At 42.3% G+C, this 9576-nt stretch overlaps 1 pseudogene; it reads left to right on the plus strand.

Annotated features, from left to right (window-relative positions):
* Positions 1 to 3860: 3860 nt before the first annotated feature.
* LOC782715 (pyruvate dehydrogenase E1 component subunit alpha, somatic form, mitochondrial-like) lies at positions 3861 to 5061 on the plus strand (annotated as a pseudogene).
* The last annotated feature ends 4515 nt before the right edge of the window (positions 5062 to 9576 follow it).

Below are 9576 nucleotides of genomic sequence, written 5' to 3' on the forward strand. Positions count from 1 at the left end.
AAAAATAATAAAAAACCCACAAATATTTAACAGATAGCTTACTACTTAAATGACACTCCTTCCAGAGTGTTATGTCTTTTAATAGCAACTGAAAATGACACAGATAGTTTGGTTGTCATCTCCATTGTGCTGATGGAGACTCTGGTCATAGAGAGCCTGAGTTCTCACCGCCCTTGTATAAAGGAGCTGAGAACCTGGCAACTGGTGTGGAGTGGCCCCCCACCCCGAGAAACCCCTCTTAGACCTACTTCCAGGAAAATAGAGTCTGTGTCTGCAGTGGGTGTGTTGCACATCCACCTGGAGGCAAAATTGCTGTCGGAGCATCTCGGCTAAGTGAGGATGTCCACTTCTGGTGGTGAAAGCTTATAATACCATCTGCTTTCTTACTTGTTTACCTGCTGGACTTCTTTGATTTTCTTTTCTTTTTTTTTTTTTTCTCAGCAGCAGCCACATGGTGCTGCTAGGAGTCTTACTAACTACTCTTCTGGTCCTACACTTCCTTTCCCTGATTTTCTTTTGGGTTAGGTTTGTTTGGGTTTGTTTGCTTGTTTTTCAGTTTTAAAGATAACAAGAACTAATCTGAAGTGTAAGATGGAAGAACCCAGTTGCAGGATAGAAGAACTTGCTTCTGAAATGATGAATTCCAAGTGTTCTTGAAGTTGCCTGCAAGCCCTCAGGCTTCAAGAAAGGATTCGATTAGTGAGACCAATTAATTATCTAGAAAGAAAGGTCTCATTTTGTGAAACATCTACTGTCATTTTGTGTGTCCCTTTTGCTAACTTTTGTTTAGGGCTCGACAGACAGCTAGAGACCTGTGATTTTAATGTTTTCAAAACACCACTCTGCAGTTATTGAGCAGTTCAGATACTGTTTGTCTGCCATAATCTTGCCCACAACCCTAAGAGCTGTGAGAGTTTATTTTTCAAGAAAAATCCAGCAATTCATTAGGGCCAGGCACAGACAGGAAAAAAGCGAGCCTGCAAATGTGTGAATCAAAAATACCTAATTTTGCATTTTTACTTGAACGAATGATGGGACATTATTGTATTCCCAGTGCCAGCTCAGTTTCAGCCAAGCAGGAATGTTCCTGCAGGAAACCTCAGGGGGCATACATTTATTTATTTATTTATTTTTTAGGGGGCATACATTTAAATCATCACATTCCCTGGAGCCTTAGTGTCTGTTAGTGATGCTGAGACACTGATGGGACCTGTCAGGCAGAGAAGAGTCAAGGATGACAAACTATGGGAATATAAATAAATAGAATATAACTGAATATAACTAAAAGTCACAGAATATAACTAAAATTTTGTATATGTTTTACAGAATATAACTAAAAGTCACATCTAATCTTTTAGCAAGTGGCCTCTTCCTGTGTCATCTTTTCTTGCCGAGGGAAGAATTGTTTTGTCTTTTGTTTGGTTTTAAATCAGTCCCCAAATCCTAAACTTTGAAAACCAGGAAACTGAAGTTTCTAACTTGTTTCATAGAGAAGCATTTTTTAAGAGAGAGAGCAATATTGGGTCAGATGGAGAATAGATCGACTTGGCCTCAAGAGAGTTCCTGCATTGGTGGCACCAGCACTTTTTGGGCTCGCATTATGCACATTAAGATGCCTCTTGCCTTCACGGATTCTCTCTCCAGTGATTGTAGTAAACAAAGAAGTAATTCCATTACAGACTGTGATTAGTGCTGTGGAGAAAGTCAACAAGATGCTGAGATGGAAAGTGTATCAGGCAGCTTTTGCTGCATAACAAACAATCATATCTCAGTGACAATCAGGAATCAGCATTTCTTGCCCACATCTGTGTCTCAGGCAGGAAAGTGAGGACATTTTGCCCAGCATGAGGCCTGGCCATATTAGGAAATATGCTCTTAGCTTCTGGGGATTAGATAGAGATTATAGAGTGTGGACATGTTTGGGGGCCATTATTATGTCACATACTTTTCAAATGGATAATTAACAAATAAAAGATTTGATCAGAAAATTTTAGAATGTATGAATAACCTAATGTTTTAAAAGAATATTGATAACCAATATAATGGAAGGACAAATATTATATTTGTTTATAAACTAACAAGTAGAAAACAATGGCTGTCTACTTTCTGGTTTAAAGATGTTTTCATGTGCGTGTGTGTGTGTGTGTTAGTCGCTCAGTTGTACCCCAGTCTTTGCAACCCTATCAACTGTAGCCCACCAGGCTCCTCTGTCCATAGTGTCATATGCTACTGCTACTGCTAAGTCGCTTCAGTCGTGTCCGACTTTGTGTGACCCCACAGACGGAAGCCCACCAGGCTCTGCCATCCCTGGGATTCTCCACGCAAGAACACTAGAGTGGGTTGCCATTTCCTTCTCCAATGCATGAAAGTGAAAGTGAAGTCGCTCAGTCGTGCCCGGCTCTTAGCAACCCCATGGACTACAGCCTACCAGGCTCCTCTATCTGTGGGATTTTCCAGGCTAGAGTACTGGAGTGGGGTGCCATAATGAAGAATATAAAAACATCAACCTAAAACACCAACTGGACTGTCATCCTGGAGTGTCTCATGAAAATCAAAAATGTATATTTAAACTGCTCACAGAAGTATTCACATCTGTCTAATTATTAAATAGAAATCAAGCTTAATTGAAAGTTGTTAGACTCTAGAGATGTGTAATAGGCTTTTCACGGTGTCTGGAGATGAGAGATGGGATCTGCCAGGACTGAGCTCTGTGCTGAGGAAGCAGACCACCCCTGGACACTTGTTCATGAACCTGTTGTACCTGAGAAAACCTGATCAGTAGACACTGTGAGTGGACATTTTGAGCTGATAGTTAGATGTCACCATGAAGCCCTTAATGAATTTGAAGAAGATGCTGAAAGGATGTTCTGAAATTCTAAGGAACAATCATTCAGATTTATACACTCTTGAAAATATTTTACCTTCAAGAATGGAGCAAAGCCCTCTAATGTCTCCCCTGGAACTTCTTTTTTTTTTTCCTTTTGCGAAAGAACAAGAATAACGAAACCATTGGTAATGAACTTGTTATATTCATGTTTATATATATATATATATATATTTTATGAACATATATATATATATATATCTCGAGGATTGTGGATTTAACTTTTCTTGGAGATACAAGTCAAAGAGCACCTAACTGCAATTTGGGGAGGGGGCTGCTCCCTCGAAGGCCTTGGGATGGGGTCCCCTTCCTTATGCAGTTATAGCATCTGAATGACAGAAAATAAATGATAGAAAAGAAATAGGAACGCCCATTGCAAAGTGCTCAGTTTTACTTAAAGTAGAATCCTAATTCTAATATATGAGCATAAAGCACAATTACTAGCATATTTAAAATAAACATTATCCAAATATATGTGGTAAAAAGGAATTCAGTAGCAATGGAAAAGAGATATTTAAATGTATATAAATATAAATACACTGCAAAATGAATAGAATTAGCATGCATTTATGCCTCCTTGCAGAGCCCTGCAATACATCTTTTCTGCTCCAAACTTCAACGTTTTGGTTTGGTCTCACTGTGTGTTGGGCACACGGACTTGTGTCTGATAACAGTTTCATTTAATCCCTTAATAGCTTTATTCCCCCTGATCCCTATTTTACCCCTCCCTCTGCCCAGTGTTAACCACTAGTTTGATCTCTATCTGTGACTCTGCTACTTTATTTGTCATATTCAGTAGTTTGTTGTATTTTCTCAGATCCCACATATAAGTGATACTATACAGTATTTGTCTTTCTCTGGTTTATCTGATAATCTTTAATTACTCGTGAAAAGCTGCACATTTGTTCAAGCCTTAAGCCTCTAGAAAAGGAGACTTGGACTCACCTGGGCCATAGTGTTCGGCTCGTTGGGGGTTTGCAGCTACAGCCACTGCCTGTGCTCCATGAGGAAGATGCTCACCGCTCTTCACATGTTGTTGGGTGTCGTCCAGAAGCCGGCAAGTAGAGTGCTGGTGGCATCCCGTCATTTTGCAAATGATGCTACTTTTGAAATTAAGAAATGTGATCTTCACTGGCTGGAAGAGGGCCCTCCTGTCACTATAGTGCTTACCAGGGAGGATGGACTCAAATACTACAGGATGTTGCAGGCTGTTCGCCAAATGGAGTTAAAAGCAGATCAGCTGTATAAACAGAACATTATTTGTGGTTTCTGTCACTTGTGTGATAGTCAGGAAGCTTGTTATATAGGCCTGGAGGCCAGCATCAACACCACAGACCATCTGATCACAGAGTACCAGGCTCATGGCTTTACCTTTACTCGTGGACTCTCTGTCCAGGAGATTCTCACAGAGCTTACAGGATGAAGAGGTGGTTGTGCTAAAGGAAAAGGAAGATTGATGCATATCATATGTATGCCAAGAATTTCTATGGAGGCAATGACATCATGGGAACTCAGGTGCCCCTGGGAGCTGGGATTGCTCTGGCCTGTAAGTATAATGGAAAAGATGAGGTCTGCTTGACTTTGTATGGCGATGGTGCTGCTAATCAGGGTCAGATCTTTGAAGCTTAAAATATGGAAGCTTTGTGGAAATTGCCTTATATTTTCATCTTTGAGAATAACCAGTATGGGATGGGAGCATCTGTGGAGAGAGCAGCAGCCAGCACTGATTACTACAAGAGAGGTGACTTTATTCCTGAGCTGAGGGTAGATGGAATGGATATCCTGTGTGTTTAGAAGGCCACAAAATGTGCAGCTGCTATTGTAGATCTGAAAAAGGGCCTGTACTGATGGAGCTGCAGACTTACTGCTACCACGAACACAGCATGAGTGATCCTGGAGTGAGTTACCATACCCGAGAAGAGATTCAGGAGGTTAGAAGTAAGAGTGACCCTATCATGCTTCTCAAGGACAGGATGGTGAATAGCAATCATGCCATTGTTGAAAAATTAAAGGACATTGATGTGGAAGTGAGAAAAGAAATTGAGCATGCTGCCCAGTTTCCTACCGCTGATGCTGAACCACCTTTGGAAGAACTCAGCTATCACATCTACTGCAATGATCGACCTTTTGAAGTCTAGGGTGCAAACCAGTGGATCGAGTTTAAGTCCATCAGTTAAGGCGAGATATGTACACCTTCAGCATATTTGGCAACAACTGTAAGGAATGCTTTGTGTTCTCAATTTTGTCAAGGAAGAAAACTCATACAGAGAAGGTGTGTAGATTAAGATAGTGTTTGCATGTGGTTTGTACAATGTTGCACTAAAAGAGGTGATTGCACACCTAAGGTTATTTTAGTTATATAGGTCTAAAATAGGTGATAGTTTGCTTAACCCTCCAAATTATTTCTTTAAAATAGTTTTATTTGATTTAGTTGTATACTAGTTTTAACACATACTTTAGTTACTAAGGGCTTCCCTTATGGCTCAGCTGGTAAAGAATCCGCCTGCAATGTGGGAGACCTGGGTTTGATCCCTGGGTTGGGAAGATCCCCTGGAGAAGGTAAAGGCTACCCCCTCCAGTATTCTTGCTAGGAGAATTCCAAGGACTATATAGTCCATGGGGTCACAAAGAGTTGGACACGACTGAGCGACTCTCACTTTAAGCCTCTAGAACACCTTGTCACCCTCTCTGATACTTAAATCAATCAGCTATCCCCTTACCCCCTGGGAAACAGGAAAGCTTCCAGTGAAGGGACCTTGTGTTGTTTACCTTTGTCACCATGTCAGCCAATATATTGCTGACATAAAGTGTGCAGCCATCAAGAGTTAGAATGCATGGGGAATGATTAAGGGCTGTGTGAATGATGGAACTCTGAGCCACAAAAGCAATGTGGAAACTCAACAGTCAGAGCTAGCTAGTGGTCCAGAGGTTTCAGTTACCAAAGGTCAAAAGCCAGTGTATCAGAGAGAGATGGAGGTATGCAAAGACAGATGTGCATGAGCAGGCAGTTCCAGGACTGGGGTGGTCATCATCGGGCATGAAACATGCAGGCAGCCAGGAAGGGGGCCATCGCAAGAGTTAAGTAGTCACTGGTGGAATGACCTCCTGAAGAGGTAGGCCTGTGTTTTTTTTTTTTTTTTATTACTTTTTGGCCACACTTTGAGGCATCTGGGATCTTAGTTCCCTGATCAGGGATTGAACCTGTGACTCTGCAATGCAAGCTTGGAGTCTTAACCACTGAACCACCAAGGAAGTCCCAGGCCTATGTTTGAGAATTGCTGTAACATCTCTCAGTTGGCTAGATGCCAGTGCCCTAGTGTGGCTGCCCATCCCAGTGCAGGGACAGCAACTCAGTGACCAGCACAGGTCATCCCCATGGCTAAACACATTGCAGCCTCAGAAGGCAAAGCGAGTTTGGTCATTTTGTAGCTGGTTTGAAAAAGGAGTCCTTTTCTGAAGGGAGCATTTCTAGATTCAGGGAGTATGATGCCTACTCGGTGGTGGCTGGGAAAGCTGTGGGTAACAGGAGACCTGGGTTTACATGTTCTTCTGTATATGCAGGTATTGGCCACTTGTCAAATACATTCCACACCTGCCAGGTGAGGAGGAAGCTGTGCCTCTGAATGCAGTCAGGGACTGGGGAACTCTGCTGGGGAGGAGGGCTGGGGTAGGTTATATTCACTCCTGTATTTGCTATTTCTGCATAATTTGGGGTCCTATACATCTGAGTTGCCTTTTGTGTGATTTTCCTTCCCTAAATAACTTCTTTCTGTACTCCTTACACAGAAAATCTGTTGATTGCAAATCCTCTCACTTTTTGCCTTAAAATGGCTTTTATGCTTGCCTTCATTTTTGAAGGACAGCTTCACTAGGTACAGAATTTTTGGTTGAAGAACTTTTCTGTTTCAGCACCATGAATATGTCATTCCAGCTTCTTCTGGTTCCATAGTTTTTAGATGATGTCAGTCATGTATCTTGTCATTATCCACTTTTACATAATATGTTATTTATTTCTGGCTCTTTTAAGCCTTTTCTCTTCTCTTAGACTTTCAGTAGTCTGGCTGTGATGTATCCCAGGGTGACTTTCCTTTGTTTTATTGCCCTTGGGGTTCTTTGAGATTCTTAGATTTCTCTAAAGGTGAGAACTGGCTGAAAAGGACATGAAGAACATTTTGGGTCTTGTTGCAATGGTTTCACCCATGCAAACATTTGCCAAAACTCATTGCACTTTACTTTTAGCATCTATGCATCTCACTGTATGCAGCCTAGACAAGTGACTTAAAGCTTTAATGCAAAAAACGTGTAACCTATGGAAGCTAGATGTGTTGATTTTCCTTAATAAATGGGTCTATTAGAACTAAGTCTGGGGATTCAATTTGCCATTTCATTTCTGAGGACATTTTTAAAATCTGTGGGCATATTTTATCTTCTAAATGATATAAGTCCTGGTTAAAATGAAAAAAAAAATAGGTAATGTAGTAAAAAAGAAAGATACTTTAAAATCACTTTCTAAACCATTAGGGGAGGATCTTCATACTAAGAAGATGTGCTCAATAGAAAAGTAATCTATGAAACTGAAAGGGACACATCTTGAGATCTGTGTGTATGTGAAATAGAGAGAAAGGAAGTTAAGGAGGAAGGAAGGAAGGAAAAGATGAATGACTTTGAAAGTGATGGGATGGAGGATTTGTTAATTTGGCTTCTCTATTTCACGGCAGATGTTGGGGTGTGGATGCAGGCCAGTAGGCTAACACTAGGTAATTTTTTGAGCTCAAGGAGTTGAACTCTGCAGAGACACTTCATTGTCATGCGCTAATGTTCTTCTCCCCTCAGTCCTTCACCCTGTGTCAACCACTGTAAATTAACATAGGACTTCTTGAGTTCACCTGTGACATTCCTTCATCTTTGCATTCATTCAGCCAATACTTGTTCTGTGCTAACTACCTGCTAAGCATTCTTTTATGCATCAGAAATATAGTGATCACAAGCAGGGCAAACAGGATCCTTATACTCGTGTGCTTGTGTTTGTGAGAGAGAGAATCAGGTGATAAGAGAAATAAATAAGGTGATTGCAAGTACCAGGGTGCACACAGCAGGGTCTTGTGATAAGGAACACCTGAGGTGACTGTGTCTGTTACAACTTAAATGACCAATGAAGGTCTAAACATCACATCTCGGGCCTGAGCCAAAGGGAAAGACAGGCATGTACCATCTACAGAGAGAAATTTCATTGTCTTCTTGCTAGTTTCCTAGGTAGGTGAAAAAATACCATGGGAGTCATTGGATGAAAAATTAACAAAAAGGCTGGTTTTCCACAGTGTGCTGGGCTCTTTCTGGGGAGAGAAGTTGAGGACAGTCTGTGTCTCTGCCTGTTAGCCCCCTGTGTGGATGACTTAGTGTCCAGGACTCAAGAGTACAGAGAACAAAGAGAATCAGGGCTGGCCGATGGCTGCCCACAGCCCTGCAGCCAGAGAGGTAAGCATGGGGCTGGGGAGATAAACACACCAGGTCACGAGGCAGTTAGTCATGGTCACCTGTGCATGTTCCCCAAGGGAACAAGATGGTAACGATACAAACTGTCTCTCCTGCTGGGCCAGCGGGACAGGAAGACTCCAAGCCAGCAAAGCTGGACATCTCATGCCCGCCAAGAGCAGATGTGAACACAGCTCGATGAAACATGCGGATGGTCTTTAGTCTGTACATGGACCACTCCCCGGAGTGTGTAGACACCCCAGACTGAGGCTCTGAGTCTACACTAGTGTGAAGCTGGAGGCAGTGACTGTTCATGGCTGATGCTCAATCAGTTTGGAGCCAAATTGGGCTTCCTTGAAAGAGAGGTGAAAGGAAAGGACAGGGCAGAGTCCCGTGGGCTAGAAGGTAGGCCTTGTTTCCAAGTCACATGTATTGTTTTCCTAGAGGGACTGTGGGAGGGCTCTGTGCAGGAAGCTAACAGGTAGAAGAACGAGTGATTGTGGGAGAACTTGGTGCAGGAGGTCCCAGAGGCTAACAACCAAAAGAATGCCCCCTGAGATCAGCCGGCCTCCAGGGGAATGGACTCCATCACCTGGTGGTTTCCTCACTCATTACCATTTGCAAGTCCCTTGGTGTACCAGAGGTCAAATTGCCAACACCTGCTGGATCATCAAAAAAGCAAGAGAGTTCCAGAAAAACATCTATTTCTGCTTTATTCTTCATACTGGAGAGAGACCTTATAAATGTACTGCTGCTGCTACTGCTAAGTTGCTTCAGTCGTGTCCGACTCTGTGCGACCCCATAGACAGCAGCCCACCAGGCTCCACCGTCCCTGGGATTCTCCAGGCAAGAACACTGGAGTGGGTTGCCATTTCCTTCTGCAATGCATGAAAGTGAAAAGTGAAAGGGAAGTCGCTCAGTCATGTCCAACTCTTTGAGACGCCATGGACTGCAGCCAACCAGGCTCCTCCGTCCATGGGATTTTCCAGGCAAGAGTGCTGGAGTGGGGTGCCATTGCCTTCTCCATTACATTTATAAATGTACAAAATGTAGCAAAGCCTTTATCTGTTACTCACAACTAACCTATCACTAGCGAATTCATACTAGAGAGAAACCTTATTAATGTAAAGAATGTAACAAAGCATTTCATCGTCTCTCACATTGTACTGGACATCAGCAAATTCATACTGGAGAGAAGCCTTATAAATGTAAAGAATTTA

Source organism: Bos taurus, chromosome X (assembly GCF_002263795.3).
Source record: "Bos taurus isolate L1 Dominette 01449 registration number 42190680 breed Hereford chromosome X, ARS-UCD2.0, whole genome shotgun sequence".
In the NCBI taxonomy this organism is placed as follows: domain Eukaryota; kingdom Metazoa; phylum Chordata; class Mammalia; order Artiodactyla; family Bovidae; genus Bos; species Bos taurus.